The 21,034-nt window shown below is 41.8% G+C and overlaps 1 protein-coding gene across 3 annotated transcripts in view; it reads right to left on the bottom strand.

Annotated features, from left to right (window-relative positions):
- Positions 1–7,839, bottom strand: part of LOC311130274 (F-box-like/WD repeat-containing protein TBL1XR1) — a 43,789-nt gene extending 35,950 nt beyond the window's left edge. Inside the window, exons 1-2 of one of the 3 annotated variants that reach the window (XM_084162997.1) lie at positions 7,786–7,839; positions 7,581–7,657 (exon numbers count right to left, since the gene is read on the bottom strand). The gene's annotated coding sequence lies outside the window, so the exon portion shown is untranslated. Of the gene's footprint in view, positions 1–7,580 lie in introns of all 3 variants that reach the window. The other 2 variants (XM_084162998.1, XM_084162996.1) reach the window with 2 other exon arrangements.
- Positions 7,840–21,034: the final 13,195 nt, after the last annotated feature.

Genomic DNA, 21,034 nt, shown 5'->3' on the forward strand with positions numbered 1-21,034 from the left:
CTAAACTCAGTCAGTGAAATAAGAGACTACCATTTAATTCATATGGCCTACAGTCCTTAACTGGTTCATATGATTCACACAAATCTGGTTCACGTGATTTCTCATATTAGATCAGACTTCTCAGGAAGTTGTGCACACCATCTAAAAGACCAGCCCATGTAAACACAGCCTTTGTCACCAAGCAGGTCACTCTTAGCTTACTGCTACTAGCAAATAGTAAGGGATCTATTCAATCTGTATCGCTGAAGCGTTACAGATTGGGCGATAGAAATGTAAAGGTAATTTCCTATTGAGCAGACATCTGCAGCGTTTATCGTGAATGCAGTCTCCGCTAATGCGGGAACATTGCCTTTCAATTTAAATCACGCTGTACCGCTGAATTTCTGCGATACATATTGAATAGGGCCCTAAACCTGCCTTTATCCTACTTTGCCGCAAACAAATGTTTTGCACACTGGCCTACATTTAATGTGCTCCAAAGAAAAGCTGCCTCCTCCTCCTCCATTGATCGCTCTGCTTGACCAATACAATAATTCTTCTCAGCGTGTTTCACTATTACAAAATAGCCTCCAACACTCTACTCAGCAAATTGGATGTAGTCTATCACAGTGCCATCCGTTTTGTCACCAAAGCCCCATATACTACCCACCACTGTGACCTGTACGCTCTTGTTGGCTGGTCCTCACTACATATTCGTCGCCAAACCCACTGGCTTCAGGTCATCTATAAATCACTGCTAGGCAAATCCCTGCCTTATCTTAATTCATTGGTCACCATAGCAACACCCACCCGTAGTATGCGCTCCAGCAGGTATATCTCACTGGTCATCCCCAAAGCCAACACCTCCTTTGGCCGCCATTCCTTCCAGTTCTCTGCTGCCAATGACTGGAACGAACTGCAAAAATCTCTGAAGCTGGAGACACTTATCTCCCTCACTAACTTTAAGCATCAGTTGTCAGAGCACCTTACCGATCACTGCACCTGTACACAGCCCATCTGAAATTAGCCCACCCAACTACCTCATCCCCATATTGTTATTTATTTTGCTCATTTGCACCCCAGTATCTCTATTTGCACATCATCTCTTGCACATCTATCATTCCAGTGTTAATACTAAATTGTACTTATTTTGCACTATGGCCTATTTATTGCCTTACCTGCATAACTTGCTACATTTGCACACACTGTATATATATTTTCTGTTGTATTTTTGACTTTATGTTTCATTTACCCCATATGTAATTCTGTGTTGTTGTTTTTATCGCACTGCTTTGCTTTATCTTGGCCAGGTCGCAGTTGTAAATGAGAACTTGTTCTCAACTGGCTTACCTGGTTAAATAAAGGTGAAATAAAAAATAAAATAGGGTTGCATGATTAATCGAATTGAGATCGAAATTGTGATATTGACATGTCCAATATCCATATTGCAAGAGGCTGCGATGTTCTCCTTTCTTTGAAACTCCGTTAATAGGACAAAAACTACTACGGTACCTCTTCCAATGAGATGTGCTAGACTCCCCGTTCATTCTCTCTCTACATGCCGAGAGGATGCTAACCAATCACAAGTGGGCTCTCTCACTCTGCATGGCCTGCACATGCTGGCCAATCACAAGCGGCCCCGCTTAGAGTGTACAGTTAGATGCTGGTGAGGAGAGAAAGGGCTTTACCCAAAGACAGTACAGTATGAGGTTTAGAAACTATGTGCCTTTACCTCAGTGTGTGTCGGAAACATGAGTCCTGCTAGTTCCAACGAGAACGTCGATTTGGTGCCAAAGCAGGGCACATCTTCAGTGGCATGGCAGTATTTCGGCTACAGGCAAACCAATGTCAACCAAATGCAAGTGTTGTTCAAAAGTGCTTCAGCATTGTGGCGACAACAAGAGGCAACACGACAAATGTATTCAATAATTTGATGAAGAACCATCCCCTACTTTATGACGATTGCATGGTAAAAAATTAAGCGACCGACAGGAGCAAAGCTCCTCAGCCACAACCACCCACCTACGTTAAACAGGAATTGATTGCGGATGTGTTTTCAAGTGTAATGCCCTACAAAAAACATCCTGTGGACACAGAAATCACTGAGGCCATCACATTTTACATTTACATTTTAGTCATTTAGCAGACACTCTTATCCTGAGCGACTTACAGTTAGTGAGTGCATACATTTTTCATACTGGCCCCCCGTGGGAAACGAACCTACAACCCTGGCATTGCAAGCGCCATGCTCTACCAACTGAGCTACAGGGGACTATCACAAAGCCAAAGACATGGTTCCTATTTACACAGTCAGCTTCAAGAAGATGATAAACAAGCTGGACAGGCGATACAAGATTCCATCTTGCACATATTTCTCCCAAGTCGCCATTCCAGTACTGTATAATAAAATTAAGGGAGAAGTTGAAACATGTAGCGTTGAATGACTGGACCAGACTCCAATGTTTTGGACACATGCTGCACCTTGCAATCATTAGGCTACGTGTTACATGTTTTTAAGGCACTTGGACTTAAAAGTTTCAATTATAATAAGGTTTGAGCCTACTTACAGTGGGGGAAAAAAGTATTTAGTCAGCCACCAATTGTGCAAGTTCTCCCACTTAAAAAGATGAGAGAGGCCTGTAATTTTCATCATAGGTACACGTCAACTATGACAGACAAAATGAGAAATGTATTTCCAGAAAATCACATTGTAGGATTTTTAATGAATTTATTTGCAAATTATGGTGGAAAATAAGTATTGGTCAATAACAAAAGTTTCTCAATACTTTGTTATATACCCTTTGTTGGCAATGACACAGGTCAAACATTTTCTGTAAGTCTTCACAAGGTTTTCACACACTGTTGCTGGTATTTTGGCCCATTCCTCCATGCAGATCTCCTCTAGAGCAATGATGTTTTGGGGCTGTCGCTGGGCAACACAGACTTTCAACTCCCTCCAAAGATTTTCTATGGGGTTCAGATCTGGAGACTGGCTAGGCCACTCCAGGACCTTGAAATGCTTCTTACGAAGCCACTCCTTCGTTGCCCGGGCGGTGTGTTTGGGATCATTGTCATGCTGAAAGACCCAGCCACGTTTCATCTTCAATGCCCTTGCTGATGGAAGGAGGTTTTCACTCAAAATCTCACGATACATGGCCACATTCATTCTTTCCTTTACACAGATCAGTCGTCCTGGTCCCTTTGCAGAAAAACATCCCCAAAGCATGATGTTTCCATCCCCATGCTTCACAGTAGGTATGGTGTTCTTTGGATGCAACTCAGCATTCTTTGTCCTCCAAACACGACGAGTTGAGTTTTTACCAAAAAGTTATATTTTGGTTTCATCTGACCATATGACATTCTCCCAATCCTCTTATGGATCATCCAAATGCACTCTAGCAAACTTCAGACGGGCCTGGACATGTACTGGCTTAAGCAGGGGGACACGTCTGGCACTGCAGGATTTGAGTCCCTGGCGGCGTAGTGTGTTACTGATGGTAGGCTTTGTTACTTTGGTCCCAGCTCTCTGCAGGTCATTCACTAGGTCCCCCCGTGTGGTTCTGGGATTTTTGCTCACCGTTTTTGTGATCATTTTGACCCCACGGGGTGAGATCTTGTGTGGAGCCCCAGATCGAGGGAGATTATCAGTGGTCTTGTATGTCTTCCATTTCCTAATAATTGCTCCCACAGTTGATTTCTTCAAACCAAGCTGCTTACCTATTGCAGATTCAGTCTTCCCAGCCTGGTTCAGGTCTACAATTTTGTTTCTGGTGTCCTTTGACAGCTCTTTGGTCTTGGCCATAGTGGAGTTTGGAGTGTGACTGTTTGAGGTTGTGGACAGGTGTCTTTTATACTGATAACAAGTTCAAACAGGTGCCATTAATACAGGTAACGAGTGGAGGACAGAGGAGCCTCTTAAAGAAGAAGTTAAAGGTCTGTGAGAGCCAGAAATCTTGCTTGTTTGTAGGTGACCAAATACTTATTTTCCACCATAATTTGCAAATAAATTCATTAAAAATCCTACAATGTGATTTTCTGGAGAAAAAAAATCTCAATTTGTCTGTCATAGTTGACGTGTACCTATGATGAAAATTATAGGCCTCTCTCATCTTTTTAAGTGGGAGAACTTGCACAATTGGTGGCTGACTAAATAGTTTTTTCCCCCACTGTATACATAATTTCACAATCAAAAGCTTCCTATTCCATCTGCAGCCTATGGCTTCCTGAATAAATAGCCTGATTAACTTAGGTTATTTATGAACTCATAATGGTACAATAGGAAATAGGAACTCATGTTATTCATTAATTAATTAATAAGTGCTGCGCTTAGTCCTATAGCACACTACATTTTGATGATCATGTTAAAATAATGTTTTGTTAATATGTAGTTGTGTAATAATCCTATCTATTATCATATGTAGCCTTTAACAATGTTGGAAAATATTTGTTTCATTTGGTTTTGTATTCAGTTAGCACAGTATGAATTCATTCATATAATCTGCTAGCATGCTAGTCGATACCCATAGACTTCCAGTCATTGTGCTACTGCTAGTTAGCATTGTCTCGCGAAACTACCTCTAACTTATTTTATACTGGACACAGAGATGTACAATTTTTATCCACAAGTACATCTGACTCTGGGGAAGTATATAAAGGGCCTCATTGCCAAAATCCCGAAGTATCCCTTTAAGGGAAAATATGACCGCAGTATCCACATGACAGATGTATTTGGAATGTTACTCTTCCCCTCTCTGTTACAGCACAGGGAAGGTATGCCTTGGGACTTAGAGGCACTACTCTAAAGTGGGAGGGTGCTCTGGGCTCTGGGGCATTCAGAATGTTGAACTTGACCTCTGGGGTCACAACACACACCATGTGATTAGTGTCAACAGGGAGAGAAGAGGAGAGGGGCTGCTGCTTGTCTCCCTGGGCTTCCCCAGAAGAAAAACAAACTACAGAGCAACGGAAAGGTCGCGAACACACAGCCTGGCACTGATTTATATTAGCTTGTGAATAAGAGTTAACTTCACATCTCTCTAGCTACGCATTAGACCTTTATTATTTATCCTAACCCCCTTCAGATTAGTGTAGAGGTCAGCATTATTAATATTGGGCCTAGGCTAAGTCTCGCTCCCTCAGTCATGTCACTTGATTTCCCTTTGGGCAATACATTATTTAGGCATAATAAGGCTCATTGTGAAGGTGTAATGTTGCGTTCACATGCTCCTTGCAAGAAGAAAATTCAGAACTGTCTAGCCTAACTGGGAAACGCGGGGTACAACGATGCTATCCAGGTTTCCCACTAGTATTCCCAACTTGGAAGCTCACATTAATGGTTTTGGACATTGTAAACGTGTAGTTCTGATGATTCCGGGAGCTTGGCGTATCCGGGAGTTTCATCAGTAGTCCCAAGTTTCCAATAATAATAAAGCACATGAACACACAATAAGAACTAGCCTGAACTAAGATCATAATTCTGACTGCATTTCTGATTGTAAATGACCTTTTCTGCCTATGTGTACCATTTAAATTAAATATGGGTTGGTATGAGAACTAATGATAGATGATTTTATATTTATGTCTTGTTCTGTCATGGTCCTGGCAATCTATGAAACAAAGAACTGCCGCTGAAGAACTGAAATCCACTCATCCCACCCCTCCCCCACATGTTCCTTCAGTCTACTGTCAAGCACCTGTTACATAACTGTGCTACTCCACCACTAGCTACATAAGAAGGTGAGACTAAGCTATGTATTTCCATAGCAAATATGATCAACTTAATTTCTCTATGAAATATGAATAGGCATATTGTGTGTAAAGCAGATAATTAACTAGGCTAGTGTTGTGTTAGGCCTTTGTTCTATTGTTATCATAGATCATTTCACTGATTGAATATCCCCATAATATAATAAAGCATAGTGGTCAGACTGTACTGGGTCAATACCATCTTAAACAGGAGCTAGGTTTACCTGCAACATTTAAATTCAATATTAATTCTTAAGTCAGGCAATACAACTGGAATATACACTGGGTGAGCAAAATATTAAGAACATCTGCTCTTTCCATGACAGACTGACCAGGTGAATCCTGGTTAAAGCTATGATCCTTTTTGATGTCACTTGTTAAATCCACTTCAGTCAGTGTAGATGAAGGGGAGGAGTCAGGTTACAGATATATTTTAAAGCCTTGAGACAGACATGGATTGTGTATGTGTGCCATTCAGAGAGTGAATGGGCAAGACAAAATATTTAAGAGCCTTTCAACAGTTAATGGTAGTAGGTGCCAGGCACACCGGTTTGTGTCAAGAACTGCAATGCTGCTGGGTTTTTCATGCTCAACAGTTTCCACAGGGATGCTGGCCCATGTTGACTCCAATGCTTTACATTGACATTTTAGTCATTTAGCAGACGCTCTTATCCAGAGCGACTTACAGTTAGTGAGTGCATACATTTTTCATTCTGGCCCCCCGTGGGAATCGAACCCACAACCCTGGCGTTGCAAGCGCCATGCTCTACCAACTGAGCTACAGGAGGCCTATGCTTCCCACAGTTGTGTCAAGTTGGCTGGATGTCCTTTGGGTGGTGGACCATTCTTGATACAACTGTGGGAAGCATTGGAGTCAACTGCTGTGTCAGTAGGTTGAGCTGTGCTGCTTTTCGACTGTAACACCCGTTACACTAGTAGTGTATACACCCTTATGTTAGACTAGTGAAATTGTGTTGCCATAGCTAGGGCTGACACTGTGAGGACTTCTAAAAAGCAGGATCAACAACCTCTGCATAATCAAAACACTTGCTTTGTGAAAAGGTGTTCAAGTTCACAGTGAGCCATTGTTATGTAAATGAAAGCTGAAAAGTACCAGTGGTCTGGCTTTGGCCCCAAGTGAGAGCAGGTCCGCCAGAGCCATGGCCCAGTGCGACACGGTACTGGCCGCATAGATGGAAACAGCAAAGTCTGAGCCTTTTGGGTAAAACACTGGGGTAAATGCGCCACTAGAGTAGCACTCTCTGACTCTGGGTTCCCTTCCCCCACAATCATGGGTTACATTGCTGAATTGTCAATAAGCTCTGATTTTGATTCTTTATTATATAAAAGTGAACATATGGCTAAATAAATGTTTCCACATATCCACATCCATTTTATATTGCTAGCACCATTTAATGGTAACATGCTTTTTTGTGTCCATGTGTCACAATAAAGCTTGCATTACAGCTAGATGTGGCCACAAATCTGTGTTTTCAACCTCTCATATGTTAAAAGTTTTCTAATGGTTTAGCTAAAATGCTTGGCAGTGATGCTCATACATTTAAAGTGGCTAACAAGCAACCTTACAAACCCTCTGAAGTTATAGATATGCTTAGGAAGCAAGCTTCTAGTCACCACACGCGCACATATATACATACACACACAATCACACACATGCGCGCGCGGACACACGCTGACGCTGCCCATCCCCCACCTTTGTGAAATCACCAAAATAAATGTCAGTTACACTGAAACAATTGACCATAACCACCTACAAACAATAGTGTACAATGAATGCGTCTCGTAGTATATTTTATATGACCTACAATCACGAGAAAAGCCAAGAAAACACTTACTTAAATGCCCAGATCACACAAGGGGTGCCTTCTCTGCTGTGCTCCTTATATGGAATCTCCTCCTCCACCGCTATTTTCTAAAATATAGTCACAATAAAGCGTTATAAGTCTACTCCGAGATGGCGGCTTGGTAGTTAAAATCCCAAATGAGCGATGTGTTTTGATTACATAAGTGTAGCATTTGATAAATCCTTTAAAAAATTACATTGAAGAGCAATTGGGGTACATTGTAAGGTTGCTTGCTAGTGGAGAAAGAGCCAAACGGTTCACAACCAGCCAACCGCCTCAGACACTGAAACACTGAGGAGGTGACTTTCCAGGCAAAAATGAGGCATGCAATTGTCTGCAGTTAGGTAGAAACTGTAGGACACAAAAACATTAAAATAGGTGTAGCAGTATAAAGCAGTGTTTTATGTACCTATATACCTAATGTTGTTGGAATAGTCTTTGTAGAAAATACACATAAGAGCACATTGTTGTCGCAGATGCAGAACTCTATATAAAAATATGCAAATATCTACAACATAATTTATCACACACTGGCCTGAAATAGGTGAATTGTGTAAAAAAATAAATAATACCACGTCTGGTGCGTTTGTAAACAACAGCTTTTTCATCTTGGCTAAACAGCTAGCTACTAAGTCTAGTTGTTTTCACAATGTCAAAATGTAAATTTGTTCACTGGTGGCATGGTTTCTACTACTGGGGAAAAAACTATTTTTGGATATTAAAGTTGACCGATTTCCCAAAGAAGATGTAAAAATGTGTATTTTATATGAGTTTGACCTGTTATAGGCCCAGTGCAGTCAAAAAAACGTGATTCTCCTATGTTTTATATATATATATATATATTACCACACTATGAGGTTGAATAGTGTGAAATTGTGAAAATGATGATAATACCCTTTTAGTATAAGAGCTGTTTGAAGACCGGCTGAAATTTCAGCCTGTTTTGGTGGGATAGAGTTTTGGCCTGCCTGGCGCCATCACCAGGCGGTAAATTAGTTATTACACCAATAAGAAAGAGAGTTCCAAACTTCTCTGCCAATAACAGCACATTTTCAGTTTTCCCCTCCCCACTCAGACCACTCCCAGACAGTCCTAGCTAAATTCTTGCTTGAGAAATTGCTAGGAAGCTATTTTAGTGTATTTTTCATCATTTTAATTGAAAACAAATCAGAGTAAGGTACTTCATTGTTACGCAGAAATGATTTGATATTGAGATAAAAACAGCTGAATTGGACCTTTAAAAACAAGATGGTGCTAATGAACAGATGTTCCAGTCCCAGCCCCACAGAGAAAAACTAGCTATGATGATACAAATACACAACAGCAACAAAATACCCAATGTTAAGAATAATGAAGCCTGTCCTGATCTAATTACTCTGGTTATGATAACGTATAAATAACAATCTAATCTAGGCCTAACCATTGGTTATAGTATTGCTATAGGCCTATATTGATGTGAGCAGGATCTTTGTTGGATTGTGGCATTATACGATTAGAAATTATTGTATAATATTATTGGCCGCTACTAGTGCACACACAGCTAACTAGGTTGTGGGTTCAAAATGCACCGCTGACCTTTAAATACATCACTCATTGCTTCAAGCCACACCCGCCAAACCCACCAAACTGAGCAAACCAGTGGAGGCTGCTGAGGGGAGGACGGCTCATAATAATGTCCGGAATGGAGTCAATGGAATGGTATCAAACACCGCTTTTTGGGTTTCCATGTGTTTTTTTGGTTTCCATGTGTTGGATACCATTTCAGTCACTCCATTCCGGCCATTATTATGAGCCGTCCTCCCCTAAGCAGCATCCACTGGAGCAAACGTACCTCAAAGTCTGTTCAAGAACATTGAAGAACGTTTTGGGGAAAAATGTCATTCAGTACAAACCGTCACGCAACTTAGCAAACGTTGAATCGAACTGAACGCACTCCAGGTCGGGATAGGGAAAGGATACTCTGTTACACTTGTACAAACTGCAGCGTCTTCCTGTTTCACAATTGTCTCTCATTCTCATTGGTTGAAAACATGAATAATATCACAATACTTCACGCTCCTGCAACATATGTTTTTGTTTGTATCATGATACTGTAAAGTAAGAGAGTATGCCTAATATAGTTTGCCGAAATGTAACATGCAACAGCTTTAAATGATAGCCCAATTATGCTTAAGGTTTCATGTCACCAACACACTCCCAAACCCTACAAGGTTTAGATAAGGAGGATATTCAGATGTATATTTTGCTTTGTAGGTTGGAATCACAAAACCACATTTTAGTCTTGTTGAATAGGCCAGTGAGGTGAGGATAGAGAGTAGAGACAAGATAAGGAGGAGCTGTTTGAGACAACACAAAAGCACTGAGGAGGGAGTCTCTGGAAACAAAGCAGGGGAGTGATGAGAGGCAGAGTAGAGTCAGAAGCTCCTCTGGGCAGAGGACTGCCAGTGTAATGGCCATTACTGCACACACCAGGGAGAGACAAGTGAACAGTGGTGGGGAAAATAGGTGAAGAAGGAAGGCAGTTATTTTCAGACATCTCACCCCTCGCTGGGATCTCAGGAGAAGGCTGTAGCAATAATCTTCAGCAATCCATGGCCATATCATGATGTGTAAAATACTGTATGATGGCGCCTGTTGTATTGCATGAAGGTGTGTGTGTGTGAGTGTTAGAGAGAGAGAGAAATACTCCCCCTTTTCAATTAAATTGGGCTTTATTGGCATGGGAAACATATGTTTACATTGCCAAAGCAAGTGAAATAAAGAAGAAACAAAAGTGAGAACAAAGGTTTCAAAAGGATAAAGATGTTTCAAATGTTATATTATCAGTGTCTTTAACAATGTGCAAATAGTTGTAGTATGAATAGTAGGGGAAGATAAGTAAACAGATAAATATTGGTTGTATTTACAATGTTGTTTGTGCTCCACTGGTTGTCCTGTTTTCATGGCAATGGGTCACAAATCTTTCTGCTTTGATTGTACATGCTATATTTCGCCTAACAGTTACCCTTTCTCTTTCTACTAATGAGGTTTTAGTGTCCCACTCAATGGATCTATAGCCCCTAGGAGGTCTCCACAACTTTACGTGACCCTGGCCATCTAAACAGCAGAGCCAGTCGATGCCCTTTGCTGTTAAACCATGACAATGCAAGCAATTGATTACATCTCAACCATCCTTCCCCACTTCCCCACTGACAGGGAGACATTTCTTCCCTTTCAAAACAGGTTATCTCTGCCTATCAATACTGTGTGATGGTACAGAATTAGTATTTGAAATGTCCGCAGCATCTAGATCTGCCTATACATAGCGGAAGGAAACTATCTTTACAGGTCAAGGAAAAGTTATTTGAGCATTTCTGGGTTCTAGCAAAGAATAATTTTGTGTAATATGGCTTTATAAAGACTCAGTAATGTAGATACGGTGATATGGTATAATTTGAGTGTAACCTTAATCATTAAGATTGAAACTCCTGCTGTAGATAAGTTAATAAATTATTCAGAAGCACAACCAAGTGCTGCTTGAGATGGCATACTTTCCTTTCAGTCGATATGCATGAAGCCTGGGCTGTTCTATTTCTGAATCGATCCAAACCTCTGCACATTAACATTTACAAATGGTAAATCTAACTTAGACAGTTAACTGTCCTCCAGAGAGAAGACAGAGGAAACCACATGTTAGCATAGAAGGGAGAAGCTGCTCTTATTTGAAACCAAAATAATACAAGTTGGTAATCGTTTATACAATTTGAATGTAAACCATCCTGTGAGATCTGTATCAATATCTTTATTTATATTGATTTATTTTACATAATATATAAACAAATGGGTTGTGCTTTTATAGATAACCCAGTTTTTTTTTGTTTACAGGTTTCGTAAGTATGCTTCCATGTTGTTTTAGTAATCTGTGAGTTTTTAATGTGTCATTTATCAAATAATACATTATTAATACAGTTTACATTAACTTGCCATCAATGTAAAACGGAGTTAGAAATAGCTCAATATCGATTTAGATGTTGTGTTTGTATGTACATCTCATTTTGACTATATGAATACAACCCCGAATCTGAAGGAATTTATAAGGCACCACGAAAATACACACAGAATATTTTTTATTGTGTGCTGAGGGGTGGGATAGAAAAGTGTGTGTGATCATCCAACTCCTCCTTCGCTCTTACTCCCCTATGCAGTCTGAGTCAGGACTGTGGTTTTGGCAGCAACAGAGAGGCATTTCCTGTAAAACATGTTACGTAATGTGTAATTTAGTATTTTCCCCCTTTTAATAAATCTGCACCTCCTTCATTCTACCCTCTGTTTGTAACGTGGTATCCATTTCAACATTACCCTCAATTATCTTTGTCGTGACGTTCCAATTTGTCCATAATGGCAGCTTCTGCTCCTAGCTATTCTAATTGAGTTCTCATCAGAATACAGGGATAAATTATTGTAAACTATTTAAAAGCTGCGCAGCTACTGGGAGCGATTATGTCTGCGGAAACGAGACTGCAGGATCCCACCCATCCCCCACATTCGCTTGTAAACCCAATTTTGCCTGGCTGGTCACTGACTGCAATAGATAGATTCCACCCCACCCCCTATCCTTTGCTCAGTCATTCAACTTGGAGAGTCCATAACACGCTGACATCATTGGTTTGTACGTACGTTACACTGCTACTTTCATTCTACCCACAATATCTTAAGATAGGAGCATTTTGGTTCAAGATATAAACTTAATAAGGAGATGTTATATGGGAAACGGTGGAACTAGATAAGAAAGGCACTGTTGGTGGTAGGGTAATACTTTTTCTGGGCCTCAGCCTTTTGTGACTGTGGAAATATCAAATCAAATTTCACTTGTCACATGCTTCGTAAACAACAGGTGTAGACTAACAGTGAAATGCTTACTTACAGGCCCTTCCCAAAAATACAGAGAGGAAAAAAAGAGAAATAATAGAAAGATAATAACACAAGGAATAAATAAATACACAATGAGTAACAATAGGAGGAACAACAGAGGAAGGCCCTCAAAATTGTCAAAGACTCCAGCCACCCTAGTCATAGACTGTTCTCTCTGCTACCGCACGGCAAGCGGTACCGGAGTGCCAAGTCTAGGTCCAAAAGACTTCTCAACAGCTTCTACCCCCAAGCCATAAGACTCCTGAACAGCTAATCATGGCTACCCGGACTATTTGCACTGCCCCCCCACCCCATCCTTTTTACGCTGCTGCTACTCTGTTAAGTAAGTATTTATGCATAGTCACTTTAACTCTACCCACATGTACATATTACCTCAACTACCTCAACTAGCCGGTGCCCCCGCACATTGACTCTGCAACGGTACCCCCCTGTATATATAGCCTCCCTACTGTCACTTTATTTTACTGTATATATAGCCTCCCTACTGTCACTTTATTTTACTTCTGCTCTTTTTTTCTCAACACTTTTTTTGTTGTTGTTTTATTCTTACTTTTTTTGTTTAAAATAAATGCACTGTTGGTTAAGGGCTGTAAGTAAGCATTTCACTGTAATGTCTGCACCTGTTGTATTCGGCGCATGTGACCAATAAAATTTGATTTGATTTGATTTGATAACTTGGCTATATTTTACCTTTATTTAACTAGGCAAGTCAGTTAAGAACAAATTATTATTTTCAATGACAGCATACCCTGGACGACGCTGAGCCAATTGTGCGCCACCCTATGGGACTCCCAATCACAGCCGGATTGTGACACAGCCTGGAATCGAACCAGGGTCTGTAGTGACACCTCTAGCACTGAGATGCAGTGCCTTAGACCGCTGCGCTACTCAGGAGAGTACCAGTGGGGTTTCCAGTATCACATAGTGCAGAGGATGTCTCTAGGATAGATACTCTTTCTGGGGCTAGAGTGTTTCACACATTAAACTGATTTCTAGAAACAGTTACACAAAGAGTTACGAATATGCTTCGAACATATTGGACATAGTGAATCGCTCCAGTCCACAGGGCAGAACAGTTTGTGCTATAAGGTGACAATGCCACACAGAAACCACCTCTACATTTTAGTTTTGAGATGCTCTATTTTAAGTATTTTAATCCACTGACGCCGAACTGGGCTGAGAGCCGTCCACTCTCCTAGAATGTGGTCCACGTGAAACACCCCCCAGTGCAGTGCAAGGTAGACACATATGGTCAACAGAATTCCAATCAATTAGCCAAAGTGGGGCTCTGCATTTCATCCCTCCCCATAGTTTTTTTTGTCCAACTGCCCTTCAGCTCTAGTGGAGCTGGAAAATCTATATCAAAGGGCCCCAGCAAAGACTCTCTAGAACACCTTTTTAGGGGTATGCTTAATCCCTGTCTATTGGAGGCAGTAGAGGGATTATTATTTTCTCAAATTGGCACCATTCAATTGGAGATACTGTGGTCTTCCGCATCTCTGTGATCTCTCTTTATAAATACTCTTTGGCAAGTATTCTGCATAAAGATATGTGTGATAAAGGTGAGAGGGTGGTAATGGCCATGACTGGGAAGGGGGAGATCCATTGCAGGCTTTTGTCCAGGATAAATGTAATTAGGTAGGTTGCTTAGAAAATAAAAGTGCTCCTGGCAATTTGGACAGCATCAATGAAGTGCCTCCACCTGAGCATTATCATGTAATCTTGGCTGGATATAATCTGAAACTGTGTGTAGAGCATTATTTTAGAGATTTTTTTAATACCTTGGTTTCACAGCATTGTCCAGACTCCCCACATCGAGCATTATCGTTTAATCTGCAAAAGTGAGCAGATTAATTTCAGCTGGCTCTTTTTTTGCTCTCTACAATCGATTCCAATTTTCTCAGCCAAACATAAGGGCATCGTCCCATCTAATGAGAGGAACTGTATGGTGGAAAATGCTCCTACTGAATACATCTTCATTCATACAGTAAGAAGTAAAAGACTAAGATTGTGCTTATTGAATGTTCTATTGGCCAACGTGCAATTATTGGAAAACAAAATGGATGATCTACAATCAAAAATATCCTACCAACGGGACATTAAAAACAGTAATATCATATGTTTCAACGAGTCGTGGCTGAACGACGACACGGATAATATAGAACTGGCGGGATTTTCCATGCATCGGCAGGACAGAGAAGCTACGTCTGGTAAGACGAGGGGTGGGGGTGTGTGTCTATTTGTCAACAACAGCTGGTGCGCAATGTCTAATATTAAAGAAGTCTCGAGGTATTGCTCGCCTGAGGTAGAGTACATTATAAGCTTTAGACCATACTATCTACCAAGAGATTTCTCATCTATATTATTCGTAGCCGTCTATTTACCACCACAAACCGATGCTGGCACTAAGACCGCACTCAACGAGTTGTAAAAGGCCATAAGCAAACAAAAAAATGCTCATCCAGAAGTGGCGTTCCTAGTGGCCGGGGACTTTAATGCAGGCAAACTTAAATCCGTTTTACCTCATTTCTACCAGCATGTCACATGTGCAACCAGAGGAAAAAAAACTCTAGACCACCTTTACTCCAAACACAGAGAGGCATACAAAGCTCGCCCTCGCCCTCGACCTCCATTTGGCAAATCTGACCATAATTCTATCCTGTTTCCTGCTTACAATCAAAAACTAAAGCAGGGAGTACCAGTGACTCGCTCAATACGGAAGTGGTCAGATGACGCGGATGCTACCCTACAGGAAAGTTTTGCTAGCACGGACTGGAATATGTTCTGGGATTCATCCAATGGCATTGAGGAGTATACCACCTCAGTCATCGGCTTCATCAATAAGTGCATTGACGACATCGTCCCCACAATGACCGTACGTACATATCCCAACCAGAAGCCATGGATTACAGGCAACATCCACATCAAGCTAACCAACTGGCAAGTGTCTTCACTGACATTTTCAACCTCTCCCTGACCGAGTCTGTAATACCTACATGTTTCAAGCAGACCACCATAGTCCCTGTGCCCAAGAAAGTGAAGGTAACCTGCCTAAATGATTACCGCCCCGTAGCACTCATGTCGGTAGCCATGAAGTGCTTTGAAAGGCTGGTCATGGCTCACATCAACAGCATCATCCCAGATACCCTAGACCCACTCCAATTCGCATACCACCCCAACAGAACCACAGATTACGCAATCTCAATTGCACTCCACACAGCCCTTTCCCACCTGGACAAAAGGAACACCTATGTGAGAATGCTGTTCATTGACTACAGCTCAGCGTTCAACACCATAGTGCCCACAAAGCTCATCACTAAGCTAAGGACCCTGGGACTAAACACCTGCCTCTGCAACTGGATCCTGGACTTCCTGACGGGCCACCCCCAGGTGGTAAGGGTAGGCAACACCACGTCTGCCACGCTGATCCTCAACAAACACGACTCCAACACCATCATTAAGTTTGCTGATGACACAACAGTGGTAGGCCTGATCACCGACAACGATGAGACAGCCTATATGGAGGAGGTTAGAGACCTGGCAGTGTGGTGCCAGGACAACAACCTCTCCCTCAATGTGAGCAAGACAAAGGAGCTGATCGTGGACTACAGGAAAAGGTGGGCCGAACAGGCCCCCATTAACATCGACGGGGCTGTAGTGGAGCGGGTCGAGAGTTTCAAGTTCCTTGGTGTCCACATCACCAACGAACTATCATGGTCCAAACACACCAAGACAGTCATGAAGAGGGAACAACAACAACTTTTCCCCCTCAGGAGACTGAAAAGATTTGGCATGGGTCTCCAGATCCTCAAAAAGATACAGCTGCACCATCGAGAGCATCCTGACCGGTTGCATCACTGCCTGGTATGGCAACTGCTCAGCATCTGACCGTAAGGCGCTACAGAGGGTAGTGCGTACGGCCCAGTACATCACTGGGGCCAAGCTTCCTACCACCCAGGACCTATATACTAGGCTGTGTCAGAGGAAAGACCAAAATATTGTCAAAGACTGTTCTCTCTGCTACCGCACGGCAAGCGGTACCAGAGCGCCAAGTCTAGGACCAAAAGGCTCCTTAACAGCTTCTACCCCAAAGCCATAAGATTGCTGAACAATTAATCAAATGGCCACCAGACTATTTACATTGACCCCCCCCCCCCCCCCCCCCCGACTAACCTGTACCCCTGCACATTGACTCAGTACCGGTACCCCCTGTATATAGCCTCGTTATTGTTATTTTATTGTGTTACTTTTTATTATCTTTTACTTTAGTTTATTTGGTAAATATTTTCTTAACTCTTTCTTGAACTGCATTGTTGGTTAAGGGCTTGTAATTAAGCATTTCACAGTAAGGTCTACACCTGTTTTATTCGGCGCATGTGACAAATAAAGTTTGATTTGATTTTGATGCCGGGAAAACAATACACCTGTGAAGACATAGTGCGTATAACAATGTGACTTCCCTCAGGATCAACGTAGAGCCCTTTACCGTTTACGCTTTAGTACCATCGGCTTCTGTAACAATTGCAAGTCGTCTTGACAAAGATGTAGGATGTAGTCTTCGGCTAGGTACAGTAAATCATGCCATATAGACCATTAATCAAATAATAGGCATTCCGTGTACAGTTTGTTGATGTGAGGACAAATAATTGAGTTTTGTGACAGTAGCCTAATTGGTGCCACTATTATACAGAACCTTATATAAAAATTTTGCCCCACATAATGCATTGTGACCAGCTTAGGCTGCTTCTGAAACTGCCATTACTATAACGTACAAACAGGAAGTGTCAGTGTGCAGCCAAGTCATTTAATGCTACGTTAATTATCCTAACCTGCTGTGTAAGTTCTCCTAAACCTGCTACGAAAAGTCAAATCTGACAAAAGCTGTACCCCATCTAGTCAATACCATCTGGATTAGGATTGGATAATGGGGAGCAAAACTTAAAGAACTTACAAGCGAGCACACAAACACCACAACATACACAAGTAAACACTCAAACAATAGACGCTTATCTAACACACAGTGGCAGGGCAAGAAATTATTTTGGGGAAAAAAACAGTTGCAAACTCATGGAAACACGCAGGTTATACAAATACACAATTCTGAAATGACTACAAATGACCTTTGCCTCCTTCCTGTGAATTCAGCCCCAAGTTCTTTATTTTACAGCCATTCATATGGTGTTGAGCTTGCTGAGTGAGCAAAATTAAGGTAATTTCATGGTTGGGTCGATCCAGACATGTTGCTGTTTGCATTCTTTAGTGCAGTGGCGGGAGAAACACCCTTTGATAAATAGAGGCTGCTGTGTGTTTGAGAGGCATTTAGAAAAATGAAGCAGAGAGAGAATAAATTATATTCACACTGTAGAGCAAAACGTTTGCGACTGAGAAAAACACCAACTCAAAGGATGCTGACCAACACACTTTAGCGTCAACACATGTTCCAGCAGATACTGAGACTTTTGATAACTCAGTTACATGACAATCGTTCTAGACCTCAGTCCTTGAGTGCGATCAGCGATGGCTCAGTCTATCAAACTAAGTCTACCCAGATGGTATTTTTGCATTGACCTAGTTTAGAATGAGCTGAAAAGCATTTAAGCTCCCATGTGGCTTCCCAATTAAATATGTGTATGTGGATGTTTTTATTCCTAGCATAAAGAAGGAGATGCGTTCTGTCTCCTAGAGATTAACGTACTTTGGTGCGAAAAGTGCAAATCAATCCCAGAACAACAGCAAAGGACCCTGTGAAGATGCTGGAGGAAACAGGTACAAAAGTATCTATATCCACAGTAAAACGAGTCCTATATCGACATAACCTGAAAGGCCGCTCAGCAAGAAAGAAGCCACTGCTCCAAAACCGCCATAAAAAAGCCAGACTACGGTTTGCAACTGCACATGGGGTCAAAGATTGTACTTTTTTGAGAAATGTCCTCTGGTCTGATGAAACAAAAATATAACTGTTTGGCCATAATGACCATCGTTATGTTTGGAGGAAAAAGGGGGTTGCTTGCAAGCCGAAGAACACCATCCCAACCGTGAAGCATGGGGGTGACAGCATCATGCTGTGGGGGTGCTTTGCTGCAGGAGGGACTGGTGCACTTCACAAAATAGATGGCATCATGTGGAAGGAAAATTACGTGGATATATTGAAGCAACATCTCAAGACATCAGTCAGGAAGTTAAAGCTTGGTCGCAAATGGGTCTTCCAAATGGACAATGAACCCAAGCATACTTCCAAAGTTGTGCCAAAATGGCTTAAGTACAACAAAGTCAAGGTATTGGAGTGGCCATCACAAAGCCCTGACCTCAATCCTATAGAAAATGTGTGGGCAGAACTGAAAAAGCTTGTGCGAGCAAGAGGCCTACAAACCTGACTCAGTTACACCAGCTCTGTCAGGAGGAATGGGCCAAAATTCACCCAACGTATTGTGGGAAGCTTGTGGAAGGCTACCCGAAACGTTTGACCCAAGTTAAACAATTTAAAGGCAATGCACAGGCCCCATATTGAAACCCCTGCTCTGTATACCTATATCTTTCTCTCTCACTTGCTTATGGTTTTCTGCAATTATACACATTTAGTTTACATACATGTCTTTTATGGTACTGTGATGAGATCATAATAATCCATAATTTGGCTAAGGTGTATGTAAACTTCTGACTTCAACTGTACATGTCTCTTCCACTGTATGCGTTCCACTGTGGCACATCACCCACAGCAATGATCATCATCTTGGATCCTCTGTTGGCAGAAACGGGACAGCTAGGCTTTTCGCTCTGTATTCAAGGTGGATAAATATACCACCAACATGTCAACATAGAACCCCCAAGTCCTTCCCCTTCCTCCTGATCTAAGCAAAGTGCCTGCCACACTGAGCTACCTCAGAGGATTGCCTAGTGTTGATATATGCTGGTCTGAAAGGAAACTGGGCGTTGCTTATCTTCATGGTGCGGTGGAGATGAAAGTGTTACAATAGAAACATCCCCTGCAGAGTTGTAAGGCTGGAGCGTCAAACACGAAGCGACAGTCTCTCACATGTCAGCAGCCTCTTCCAGGCTGCAACACAGGCACAAGGCAACAGAGGAGTAGACACAGACAAACAATTCAGGCAGCAAACATGAAATAAAATATTTAGAAGGCTGATTGGGGTCACAGTAAAAGAGGGCATCTAGTGAGGGCAAATTTAAGTGTTTTAAAATGTATGGTATTATTGGGCATGGGAATCCCACTCCACTGTACAGTATGTGTGCATATTTTAAACAAATGTACATTAGGTAAAATATGACTACTATGAACGTGGCAGTTACTACATTGTCCTCCACCATTGAATTAATAATGGATCTGGTGTTGGTATGTCTGCATAACAGGTAAGACACAATGAGATGAAAATAAACTTCTGTGTCGTGTTTCATGAGAGGACCAAAGCTTAGGGCAATACTCATAGGAATGTCTGCTTCTCCATTTGTCATACAACTAAGCTGACAGTGTCTCAAACCAGCTCTCCCCAGCTGCAACACTCAACGTTGGATTTAAAGAGCTAGGGAGAGACATAACGGTTTCAAGGGCTAGGGAGAGAGAGACAAACAGTACAGCAGCAAATGGCTGTAGTGGTATTAAGCTTCAGCAATTGTTTTGTTTGTTTCCTCAGCTCAGACAGTACACAATATCTTCTGTCTTTCTCTGACTCTAGGGGACATGATTGCCTGCAGCAAGTTTTATTTCTGTGTCTGGGTGCAATTAGTGTGGACGTCAGGCTGGGTTAATGGATTGTAATTAAATCCATATTTCTGGCATCGCTCTGTGATGCTTTAATATTGCAGCCCATGGTAACGCTGTAACCCAAAAAAAATTATTTTGGACCTACAGTGGGGAGAACAAGTATTTGATATACTGCCGATTTTGCAGGTTTTCCTACTTACAAAGCATGTAGAGGTCTGTAATTTTTATCATAGGTACACTTCAACTGTGAGAGACGGAATCTAAAACAAAAATCCAGAAAATCACATTGTATGATTTTTAAGTAAATAATTTGCATTTTATTGCATGACATAAGTATTTGATACATCAGAAAAGCAGAACTTAATATTTGGTACAGAAACCTTTGTTTGCAATTACAGAGATCATACGTTTCCTGTAGGTGTTGACCAGGTTTGCACACACTGCAGCAGGGATTTTGGCCCACTCCTCCATACAGACCTTCTCCAGATCCTTCAGGTTTCGGGGCTGTCGCTGGGCAATATGGACTTTCAGCTCCCTCCAAAGATGTTCTATTGGGTTCAGGTCTGGAGACTGGCTAGGCCACTCCAGGACCTTGAGATGCTTCTTACGGAGCCACTCCTTAGTTGCCCTGGCTGTGTGTTTCGGGTCGTTGTCATGCTGGAAGACCCAGCCACAACCCATCTTCAATGCTCTTACTGAGGGAAGGAGGTTGTTGGCCAAGATCTCGCGATACATGGCCCCATCCATCCTCCCCTCAATACGGTGCAGTCGTCCTGTCCCCTTTGCAGAAAAGCATCCCCAAAGAATGATGTTTCCA

Source organism: Coregonus lavaretus (assembly GCF_964263955.1).
Source record: "Coregonus lavaretus genome assembly, chromosome: 6".
In the NCBI taxonomy this organism is placed as follows: domain Eukaryota; kingdom Metazoa; phylum Chordata; class Actinopteri; order Salmoniformes; family Salmonidae; genus Coregonus; species Coregonus lavaretus.